Below are 13074 nucleotides of genomic sequence, written 5' to 3'. Positions count from 1 at the left end.
TACACTGTTATTCATGAAACACAGACACACGGTGAAGAAGAAAGTAAGGCATGAATCTGATCCTTCCCTTTGCATACACACACATACATACACACACACACACACACACACACACACACACACACACACACACACACACACACACACACACACACACACACACACACTGTAACAGAAACACTTTTTGACAGATTCAGACACATAGACTACGACATACACCTACTCCCATATGATAAGAATGCTGGCAGGTTTATATTCATTCGTTAATATGATAGATATCAGAACCTGTTGTGTTATATCTAGATATACAGTTCCATATTTGCGACCAACGGTGTTTACTTCGTAGCAGTATAATCCTCCGTATCATGACCCTTTTAATCCGTTGCACGTATTTGAATGAATGAAGGAGGAAGAACGTGAAGTAAGCTGCAAAAATCCTCTTATTCTTAGCACCAAACTGCAAAAACGACTTATGGTTTTATTGTTCTAGTTACGGTGGTACCGGTAATAGCAGTGGTAGTAGATGTAATAGTAGTAGTAGTAGTAGTAGTAGTAGTAGTAGTAGTAGTAGTAGTAGTAGTAGAAGTAGTGGTAGTAGCAGTAGTAGTAGTAGTAGTAGTAGTAGTAGTGATAGTTGTAGTTTTTGTACTAAGAGTAATAGTAACAGCTATACAACTTTTAGCAGAGGTAGTTAGTAGTAGTTGTAGTAACAGAAGTATTGATAGTAGAAGTGGTAGTAGTTGAAACAGCTGTTTAATTAAAGTATAAAACTACTGGTGCCCTAACCACTTTAGTCTCCGTATGGCATCATGGAAAAAAGTCATATTTCCTTTCCATATCAAAGACATAGTTGGGGAAACTCAGCCATGCAACGCTTTTGGATAATATGGCAAAACTTTTTCACTTAATTCATCGACGAATCTGAGACTATCATTCTTTACATGCAGGAAAATATTTCTTGAAATGCCAAGATGAATAAAAGAAAAAATGTATATGACAGACCGGGCATGTCACAGAATGATCATTAAGCTGACACATTACAGTAACAGAAGCACAATCATTCAATGACAAACACAACTGCGAGAACATGATATTTCGCTAATAGGTTTGACTCTGAATTAATGATCGTTCACTAAAATACTACACTGAGGGTCAATGATCATTCACTGGAAAAAAACAAAGATTTACTGCAGCTCTAAACTGCAGATTATGAGCACTTCACCAGTAAGGCACACAGAGGATCATTGGTCAATTAACTGGCAAAGACCAGTAACATTTTCCCTAGATTCTACACTTCATTGATAACGTTTTCAACGCTCTGTTGCGATCTGGAAACATTATCATCCTGTGTAGAAGACTAACTATATGGACGAAGAAGCTCACTGTTCATCATATCTTAATCATTTTCTGGTGAGCTATAGACTTAGGGACAGTAAACGGTCCTTGAGACACGACCCATACGGGTAAAACATTCTTTTGCACTTCTGTACTAAGTGACTGGCTCATAAGTTCTCCTTTACCCTGGGAAATTATACATTCATCACATCTACTACGATAGAAAACAGACGTGAAAAATGCCATTTTCAGAACATGAACGTCAGTTAGCTTATCAATATGCAAAGAGCAACCTTTTGTTATTTCATACTAATGCATCCCCATCCGTTATGATCCCACGTGCGAGGAATATTGTCAAATATCAACAGTAGTTTTAACATTAGAACGTGATTTGTATAATTCTGTCGACTCAAAAAGCTCGCTATACCACAACCCACGAATCATTATTTATAATTCATTTTTTTAAAATATTTTCTGTGTTCCTGTTGCTCAGTATGACCGCGTTCAAAACATTACAAAGCGTGTTATGACGACACGAAAAATCTTTGTTGATATACGAGCTCTATGTTAAAAAAGACGAGTTAAAAACACGAAGGCTCTGTTAACAACAAAGGATCAGCGTGAACATTAATGTATGATATCAGCGTTGACAACTCAAGGTTTGTGTTCGTCATAATAGGTTTTGGTTATCTATACAAATTTCATGTTAACGAGAACATCTCTGTTAATATGATATCTGAGTGAACAAAACAAGAATGTTAGAGGATGGTCACGAGCAGTGCAAGAGCCTGACACAGGAATGTTTTTCTCGAAAAGTCTGACCCTACGATATTGTCTCAGTGATCGACGTTTTCTTGAGATCACAAACTTAAAGCAAGCGAGACATATAAGATCGTTTTATAACCATGTCGTACTTAAAAAAGTCACTGCACTCGAGTATAATATACACTTCCCTGAGCATGTACACTACAGTGGCACGTTGGTTTAGCGTTCTGTGTATGGTTGTAACTTAATCTCCCGGTATGTTAGTAAGCAATATACCGATATAACATCACCCTCAGAATTTACCGATATGACCAATAAAGCTCAATAATTATTCTTGTCTTCTTAAAGGTTGGGTTTAAAATTACCTGAACTATGTTGGTATGAATGCTCCGGCAATCAGCTGATTTGTCGACAGCCTACACTCAGGGTGGTGACTTTAGAATACACTATAACGTAACTCGATGAAATGTCACAAGCAATGCTGATATACTGCCGCAATCCTAAAATAAAATTCCAACATGAATTATCAAAGTAGAGGACAACCTGTAACCCAACAATGACCCTCAGCTGCAAAACTTTGACTTTACTACATTGCGTGACTACCCGAGATGATGCAGAGACCTGAGGTGGAGCTTCCTACACCACTAGCTAACCCACCGGACACGTCCTCAATCATTCTCACTAGCACGCACGAATATCAGCGTCTGCAGAGGGATAATGATCTCACACCCAGTGTTATATGGCCTCACAAATAACACTTTCAAGGTGCGTCCAAGCTCAGATGCAACGCTCCAGGATGTGGTAATGTCCACCGTTTGTGTTTTCTGTTTTTGTGGCTTATCTCGTTATTCACACATTGTAATCTGACAGATATTGAGTAGGTTTTTTACGGTTTTATCTTAGATTCAATTTGCGAATAAAGTGATAATGAATATTGATTATTCAGCTTTCAATGTATCTGAAAAAATCGTATAAAAGGTAAAAAAAAACAAAACTGGTGAATGTTGAATCTATGTGTGTGTGTGTGTGTGTGTGTGTGTCTGTGACTACTATTTTTACGTTAACGGGGAAAGAGTTTTAGATTCATGTTGCCCCGACTATTAACCACTATGTCTATAACCCAATGTGAGTATACTCATCCACACACACACACACACACACACACGACTTAGTTATAAGCCTAAGCCATGTACCCATTAATCGCCAAGTCCTTAGAGCTTAGGGGAAGATGAACACCATAGATGAGTATGGGCCACTTGTCGCGCCAGGATTCGAACCTATGCGGGCTCGACTCTGTGGAGCATACTGACTCATGGGTAGTAACGCTTACAACTAAACCACTGAGAACTTTGTGTGTGTGTGTATGTGTGTGTGTGTGTGTGTGTGTGTGTGTGTGTGTGTGTGTGTGTGTGTGTGTGTGTGTGTATTTCACTCATAGTTTTCATTTATTGCAATTTCCTTCATCTTATAACTGTTTACAAAGTATTCTCTAGAAAAGATAGTTACATTTCTTGTAACATCCAGGGGGACGCTGTGTGATGAGGACATGCTACTAAGGATTTTTGCCAATCGAATGTTAGTTATATCAAGCATATTCTACTAGAAAAATTCCTGTACTCTGGTTGTCTAAAGTGACCAAGATGTCCATGTATTTGGAATAAGAAATAAACATTTCATCCATCTATTTTCTAAACATCTGACAAATAAACTTGTTTCGTACTATAGATGGAAGTGTTATATAAGTGGAATTCTGCACATGAAGTGTCTTAGATTAATACGTTAACTGTGGGATATTTCGTTTTATTTTCCAGTCAATGTTTCGCTATTGTGGATTCCCATTGTAATGTTACGTGTTCATCATTTCATGAAATCCATATGATTTTAATATTCATGTGAATTATGTTCTCTTTACGTTGACATAACTTTAAAGGTATTGATACGATTTGTATTTATAGTGAATCAAACTAATTCGTTTTACTAATCTTCACATAATCAAGGTTTTTACTGTTGAACCTTTGAATAGTTTTACATTACACTTAACAATAAACAGACGATGGCAAAGTCACTAAATACATATGGAAACATAGAAGACATTATACATCCTGCGTATATACTATACATACCTTCTAGAAATATTCTATACATATTCATGTGAAAAGAACTGGTTGTTTTCACAGTCCTTGACATGACGGACGGTGAGGTGAGAACAGGTCTTGCAACAGTTGACGGGAAGGTTTTAACAGATGATAGGAAGTTTTTGACAGCTGATACGGAAGTTGTGAACATTGACTGGGAAGTTTTGACAGCTGACGGGAAGGCTGTGCCAGCTTACGGTTAGCTTATAACAGATAACGACGAAGGGAACGACAACCCATCTCACACACACACCTCACCAGCAGGTGCTTTGAACTACGACCTGTGAGGTTCTACATGCTTGTTATTCCTTCTCATTGCCTGTGGTAAGACCGAACAGTATTTCTCATTGTAAGCGTAGCAAACGTGATGCTGGTGTATATATCGATCTCATCGCTCGATTTCAGGATATCATATTTTATACATCAGAGTTAGTTTCAAATCAATACTAAACACAAATTATATTATTTACTTACATCAATATTGTCTTCGAATTTCATGATGAGTGTCACTAAAATGATCATATTTTCTCTTGACTTCACAGATAAGATAGAAAAGATCAAAATGAAAGGATATTACGTCTAGTTTTCAATTCCGGTTAGAAACTGGTGCTGCATATATCGAGGTCACAGGCCACAAGCTGCGGCTTAGTATAACCATCTGATAAACAAGAATCCCTCTCAACATGTCGGGCACCTCACGTAGATCGAAGGACCGTCAGCGAGTCGGTCTAAGCCAGGAACGACTAAGCACAGAAATAACGTGCGAGCTGGGCGGAGGTGGCCGCCTGACTGAGCCATCAGGACTGGTGAGGGGAGAGCCCGCTTCCCCGACCCACGCAGCTGCCGACGAGTGCTAGCCACCTGCCTCATGGAGGGAGGAGGAGGAACCACTACCACCGCCCATCTGTTGTTGTTGTCGTTGCTGCTGATTCTGCTGCTGTGACTGGAGCTCGCAGTCTATGAACGACCGGCACAACTTAAGACGTGGCAGGAAAGAAAGGTCGAAAGCTTCTGTGGTTTGGTAGACGGAAATTACTGTGATAAAATAGTAAAGAAAAGAGAAACATCTTGCTCTACGGTGATCCCTAAAGGAGGATAGATTTTGTCTTCTACTTTGTATTTCAAAGGATTATTACAAACCGCTCGTGCTTACTACTTGCATCATATGAAATGTTACCCCTTATAGCTTCCTTGGGTCTTGCATCCAATAAGAACGGTATTTTCTATTACTTCCTTTGCCGTTCACCCGGGCGTTCTCACACATTTTCGTTGACAGCCTTCTGTTGCTTCCTGTTTCTACTTTGCAATCATATTTCTTCCACTGCTTTTAGGCCAAGAGAACATATAAACTTCGTTTATATGTTCCCCTGTAACATATCCTTCCAATGCACTCACATTTGCCACCCACCTCTTTATCCACATTTTATAAAAGATTTCTGCATTTCCCCCGTATTTCTTTTAGCCATTCTGATGTTGTCAACTTACGTTGCGTTTCCTCTAAGCACTTACTTTGCAAAGCCCAACATGAGTTTTATTTGCTAAATTTCTCTTTTATTATTCTCTGTTTGTCACAGGTGGTATTTATATCGTCTCTCTTCAGGTTCTGGTACCATCAGTTCACCTGCTGCAATCCCTAACGTTTACACGTTTCTCTGACACCAAAAGTTAATCTTAATTTCTTGACACATCCAACTGCCACCATAATTCATTTCAGATGTTCCTTTAAGTCATCCTTTGACTGCACTAATAACTCTCTCTCTCTCTCTCTCTCTCTCTCTCTCTCTCTCTCTCTCTCTCTCTCTCTCTCTCTCTCTCTCTCTCTCTCTCTCTCTCTCTCTCTCTCTCTCTCTCTCTCTTACTTTTCCAAACATAGGAACAGAGAAGGGGGCCAAATGAGGATATTCCCTCTAAGGTTCAGACCTTTGGATATATATATATATATATATATATATATATATATATATATATATATATATATATATATATATATATATATATATATATATATATATATATATATATATATATATATATATATTTATTTATTTATTTATTTATTTTATTTTGCTTTGTCGCTGTCTCCCGCGTTTGCGAGGTAGCGCAAGTAAAAAAACGAAAGAAATGGCACAACCCACCCCCATACACAATGTACACACACACACGCCCACACACGCAAATGTACATAACTATACATCTCAATGTACACATATGTATACACACACAGGCACATACATATATACCCATGCACACAATTCACACTGCCTGCCCCTATTCGTTCCCATCGCCACCTCGCCACACATGGAATACCATCCCCCTCCCCCTTCAAGTGTGCGAGGTAGCACTAAGAAAAGACAACAAAGGCCCCATTCGTTCACACTCAGTCTCCAGCTGTCACGCAATAATGCCCGAAACCACAGCTCCCTTTCCACATCCAGGCCCCACACAACTTTCCATGGTTTACCCCAGACGCTTCACATGCCCTGATTCAATCCACAGACAGCACGTCAATCCCGGTATACCACATCGATCCAATTCACTCTATTCCTTGCCCGCCTTTCACCCTCCTGCATGTTCAGGCCCCGATCACTCAAAATCTTTTTCACTCCATCTTTCCAGCTCCAATTTGGTCTCCCACTTCTCCTCGTTCCCACCACCTCCGACACATATATCCTCTTGGTCAATCTTTCCTCACTCATTCTCTCCATGTGCCCAGACCATTTCAAAACACCCTCTTCTGCTCTCTCAACCACGCTCTTTTTATTTCCACACATCTCTCTTACCCTTACATTACTTACTCGATCAAACCACCTCACACCACACATTGTCCTCAAACATCTCAGTTCCAGCACATCCACCGTCCTGCGCACAACTCTATCCATAGCCCAAGCCTCGCAACCATACAACATTGTTGGAACCACTATTCCTTCAAACATACCCAATTTTGCTTTCCGAGATAATGTTCTCGACTTCCACACATTCTTCAAGGCTCCCAGGATTTTCGCCCCCTCCCCCACCCTATGGTTCACTTCCGCTTCCATGGTTCCATCCGCTGCCAGATCCACTCCCAGATATCTAAAACACTTTACTTCCTCTAGTTTTTCTCCATTCAAACTTACCTCCCAGTTGACTTGACCCTCAACCCTACTGTACCTAATAACTTTGCTCTTATTCACATTTACTCTTAACTTTCTTCTTTCATACACTTTACCAAACTCAGTCACCAGCTTCTGCAGTTTCTCACATGAATCAGCCACCAGCGCTGTATCATCAGCGAACAACAAATGACTCACTTCCCAAGCTCTCTCATCCACAACAGACTTCATATATATATATATATATATATATATATATATATATATATATATATATATATATATATATATATATATATATATATATATATATATATATATATATATATATATATATATATAGGATAGGGGAGGGGGTGAAAGTTCTGGGAGCATTGAAGAATGTGTGGAAATCGAGAACGTTATCTCGGAAAGCAAAAATGGGTATGTTTGAAGGAATAGTAGTTCCAACAATGTTATACGGTTGCGAGGCGTGGGCTATAGATAGAGTTGTGCGGAGGAGGGTGGATGTGCTGGAAATGAGATGTTTGTGGACAATATGTGGTGTGAGGTAGTTTGATCGGGTAAGTAATAATAGGGTAAGAGTGATGTGTAGTAATAAAAAGAGTGTGGTTGAGAAAGCAGACGAGGGTGTTTTCAAATGGTTTGGTCACATGGAGAGAATGAGTAAGGAAAGATTGACAAAGAGGATATATGTGTCAGAGGTGGAGGGAACGAGGAGAGGTGGGAGGCCAAATTGGAGGTGGACAGATGGAGTGAAAAAGATTTTGAGTGATCGGGGCCTGAACATGCAGGAGGATGAAAGGCGTGCAAGGAATAGAGTGAATTGTAATGATGTGGCATACAGGGGTCGACGTGCTGTCAATGGATTGAACCAGTGCATGCGAAGCATCTGGGGTAAACCATGGAAAGTTCTGTGGGGCGTGGATGTGGAAAGAGAGCTGTGGTTTCGGTGCATTATTACACGACAGCTAGAGACTGAGTGTGAACGAATGTGGCCTTTGTTGTCTTTTCCTAGCGCTACCTCGCGTACTTTTGGGGGGAGGGGGTTGTCATTTCATGTGTGGCGGGGTGGCGATGGGAATGAACAAAGGCAGACAGTGTGAATTATGTACATGCGTATATATGTATATGTCTGTGTGTGTGTATATATGTATATGTTGAGATGTATAGGTATGTATATTTTCGTGAGAAGATATATTCTATTGGATCTAAGTTAAAGTACCCTAGATCTTTCATTGATAAATCCCTTAAGTTAGCGAAGAAATTATTTTATAGAGTTGAACCCAAACCTCCCATTGACAACAAGAATCTTTTAGTTCCCCCTTTTAATAAGAACTTTACTTTACTTCCCATGTTGCTTAAATCCTTTAAAGTAAATGTTGCCTTCAGCAACAATAATACTATAAAGAATATCTTATCAGGAATTCACTAGAAAATTCTCTTAAATATATAAAGTGCCATGTAGAAATTGTGATAAGTTTTATGCTGGGCAGACTGGTAAGGATCTTTCTGTTAGACTTAAGCACCATAAATATAGTATAAGAACGGGACGAAAATCAAATGCCCTCTTTAATCACATCAAAAAGTGTGATCATTGTATTGACTGGCGTAATACCTTCTCAGTTATTAACTCTAACCCTCTTACCACGAGAAATATCATTGAATCTTCTACCATCAAATACACAAAGAATTATAAATCTTGATATTAGTGAGGGTCTATAGAAATTAGACAACATTGTTGTTGATAAAATTTGTAAAATGATAAGGTTATGAACGCTCGTTGTCTGTCTTGGAAAGTAGCGTATTTACTAAATAACGTCCTAACTTCGTCTCCTTGATGTATATCAACTGACTCTTATATTTCTCTCTTGTGTCTCACCTGATGATGTGATTATTACATGAAAGTGCACTTGGGAACTTCTCGTGGACTCATAGGAATATTTTGATCACGCGCAAAAATTGTCATCCTTTCCAATACATATATATATATATATATATATATATATATATATATATATATATATATATATATATATATATATATATATATATATAAATATATATATATATATATATATATATATATATATATATATATATATATATATAAATATATATATATATATATATATATATATATATATATATATATATATATATATATATATATATATATATATATATATATATATATATATATATATATATATATATATATATATATATATATATATATATATAGGGGCAAGTATGAAGTCTGTTGGGGATGAGAGAGCTTGGGAAGTGAGTCAGTTGTTGTTCGCTGATGATACAGCGCTGGTGGCTGATTCATGTGAGAAACTGCAGAAGCTGGTGACTGAGTTTGGTAAAGTGTGTGGAAGAAGAAAGTTAAGAGTAAATGTGAATAAGAGCAAGGTTATTAGGTACAGTAGGGTTGAGGGTCAAGTCAATTGGGAGGTGAGTTTGAATGGAGAAAAACTGGAGGAAGTGAAGTGTTTTAGATATCTGGGAGTGGATCTGTCAGCGGATGGAACCATGGAAGCGGAAGTGGATCATAGGGTGGGGGAGGGGGCGAAAATTTTGGGAGCCTTGAAAAATGTGTGGAAGTCGAGAACATTATCTCGGAAAGCAAAAATGGGTATGTTTGAAGGAATAGTGGTTCCAACAATGTTGTATGGTTGCGAGGCGTGGGCTATGGATAGAGTTGTGCGCAGGAGGATGGATGTGCTGGAAATGAGATGTTTGAGGACAATGTGTGGTGTGAGGTGGTTTGATCGAGTAAGTAACGTAAGGGTAAGAGAGATGTGTGGAAATAAAAAGAGCGTGGTTGAGAGAGCAGAAGAGGGTGTTTTGAAATGGTTTGGGCACATGGAGAGAATGAGTGAGGAAAGATTGACCAAGAGGATATATGTGTCGGAGGTGGAGGGAACGAGGAGAAGAGGGAGACCAAATTGGAGGTGGAAAGATGGAGTGAAAAAGATTTTGTGTGATCGGGGCCTGAACATGCAGGAGAGTGAAAGGAGGGCAAGGAATAGAGTGAATTGGAGCGATGTGGTATACATGGTTTGACGTGCTGTCAGTGGATTGAATCAAGGCATGTGAAGCGTCTGGGGTAAACCATGGAAAGCTGTGTAGGTATGTATATTTGCGTGTGTGGACGTGTGTATGTACATGTGTATGGGGGGGGGGGGGGTTGGGCCATTTCTTTCGTCTGTTTCCTTGCGCTACCTCGCAAACGCGGGAGACAGCGACAAAGTATAAAAAAAAAAAAAAAAAAAAAAAAAAAAAATATATATACAGAGGTATAAGTTTGTTGAGTATTCCTGGTAAATTATATGGGAGGGTATTGATTGAGAGGGTGAAGGCATGTACAGAGCATCAGATTGGGGAAGAGCAGTGTGGTTTCAGAAGTGGTAGAGGATGTGTGGATCAGGTGTTTGCTTTGAAGAATGTATGTGAGAAATACTTAGAAAAGCAAATGGATTTGTATGTAGCATTTATGGATCTGGAGAAGGCATATGATAGAGTTGATAGAGATGCTCTGTGGAAGGTATTAAGAATATATGGTGTGGGAGGCAAGTTGTTAGAAGCAGTGAAAAGTTTTTATCGAGGATGTAAGGCATGTGTACGTGTAGGAAGAGAGGAAAGTGATTGGTTCTCAGTGAATGTAGGTTTGCGGCAGGGGTGTGTGATGTCTCCATGGTTGTTTAATTTGTTTATGGATGGGGTTGTTAGGGAGGTGAATGCAAGAAGTTTTGGAAAGAGGGGCAAGTATGAAGTATGTTGGGGATGAGAGAGCTTGGGAAGTGAGTCAGTTGTTGTTCGCTGATGATACAGCGCTGGTGGCTGATTCATGTGAGAAACTGCAGAAGCTGGTGACTGAGTTTGGTAAAGTGTGTGAAAGAAGAAAGTTAAGAGTAAATGTGAATAAGAGCAAGGTTATTAGGTACAGTAGGGTTGTGGGTCAAGTCAATTGGGAGGTGAGTTTGAATGGAGAAAAACTGGAGGAAGTGAAGTGTTTTAGATATCTGGGAGTGGATCTGGCAGCGGATGGAACCATGGAAGCGGAAGTGTATCATAGGGTGGGGGAGGGGGCGAAAATTCTGGGAGCCTTGAAGAATGTGTGGAAGTCGAGAACATTATCTCGGAAAGCAAAAATGGGTATGTTTGAAGGAATAGTGGTTCCAACAATGTTGTATGGTTGCGAGGCGTGGGCTATGGATAGAGTTGTGCGCAGGAGGATGGATGTGCTGGAAATGAGATGTTTGAGGACAATGTGTGGTGTGAGGTGGTTTGATCGAGTAAGTAACGTAAGGGTAAGAGAGATGTGTGGAAATAAAAAGAGCGTGGTTGAGAGAGCAGAAGAGGGTGTTTTGAAATGGTTTGGGCACATGGAGAGAATGAGTGAGGAAAGATTGACCAAGAGGATATATGTGTCGGAGGTGGAGGGAACGAGGAGAAGAGGGAGACCAAATTGGAGGTGGAAAGATGGAGTGAAAAAGATTTTGTGTGATCGGGGCCTGAACATGCAGGAGGGTGAAAGGAGGGCAAGGAATAGAGTGAATTGGAGCGATGTGGTATACCGGGGTTGACGTGCTGTCAGTGGATTGAATCAAGGCATGTGAAGCGTCTGGGGTAAACCATGGAAAGCTGTGTAGGTATGTATATTTGCGTGTGTGGACGTATGTATATACATGTGTATGGGGGTGGGTTGGGCCATTTCTTTCGTCTGTTTCCTTGCGCTACCTCGCAAACGCGGGAGACAGCGACAAAGTAAAAAAAAAAAAAAAAAAAAATATATATATATATATATATATATATATATATATATATATATATATATATATATATATATATATATATATATATATATATATCTTTCTTCCTTTTCTTTCAAACTATTCGCCACTTCTCGTGTTAGCGAGGTAGCGTTAAGAACAGACGACTGGGCCTTTGAGCGAATATCTTCACCTGGCCCCCCTCTCTGTTCCTTCTTTTGGAAAATTAAAAAGAAAAATAATGAGAGGGGAGGATTTCCAGCTCATCGCTCCCTCCCCTATATATATATATATATATATATATATATATATATATATATATATATATATATATATATATATATATATATATATATATATATATATATATATATATATATATATATATATATATATATATATATATATATATATATATATATATATATATATATATATATATATATATATATATATATATATATATATATATATATATGTATATATACACAATTAATACTGTTTGCCCTTATTCATTTCCGTCGCTACCCCGCCACACATGAAATGACAACCCCCTTCCCACGCATGTGCGCGAGGTAGCGCCAGGAAAAGACGACAAAGGCCACATTCGTTCACATCCAGTCTCTAGCTGTCATGTATAATGCACCGAAGCCACAGCTCCCTTTCCACATCCAGGCCTCACAAAACTTTCCATGGTTTACCCCAGACTCTTCACATGCCCTGGTTCAGTTCATTGACAACACGTCGACGCCGATATACCACATCGTTCGAATTCACTCTATTCTTGCATGTTCAGGTCCCGATCACTCACAATCTTTTTCACTCCATCTTTCCCCCTCCACTTTGGTATACCACTTCTCGTTCCCTCTAACTCTGACGCATATATCCTTTTTGTCAAACTTTCCTCACTCATTCTCTCCATGTTACCAAACCATTTCAAAACACCCTTTCCTGCTCTCTCAGCCA

At 39.0% G+C, this 13074-nt stretch overlaps 1 protein-coding gene across 3 annotated transcripts in view; it reads right to left on the bottom strand.

Annotated features, from left to right (window-relative positions):
- LOC139765242 (protein O-mannosyl-transferase TMTC1-like) overlaps positions 1–13074 on the bottom strand; it is a 273522-nt gene that overhangs the window by 254878 nt on the left and 5570 nt on the right. Inside the window, exon 1 of one of the 3 annotated variants that reach the window (XM_071692578.1) lies at positions 4710–5017. The exons of 1 other annotated variant lie outside the window; for it this stretch is intronic. The gene's annotated coding sequence lies outside the window, so the exon portion shown is untranslated. One more of the 3 variants, XM_071692580.1, reaches the window with a different exon arrangement.

The sequence above is a fragment of the Panulirus ornatus genome, chromosome 53 (genome assembly GCF_036320965.1).
Source record: "Panulirus ornatus isolate Po-2019 chromosome 53, ASM3632096v1, whole genome shotgun sequence".
In the NCBI taxonomy this organism is placed as follows: domain Eukaryota; kingdom Metazoa; phylum Arthropoda; class Malacostraca; order Decapoda; family Palinuridae; genus Panulirus; species Panulirus ornatus.
This window is presented reverse-complemented; position numbering and strand designations above follow the sequence as displayed.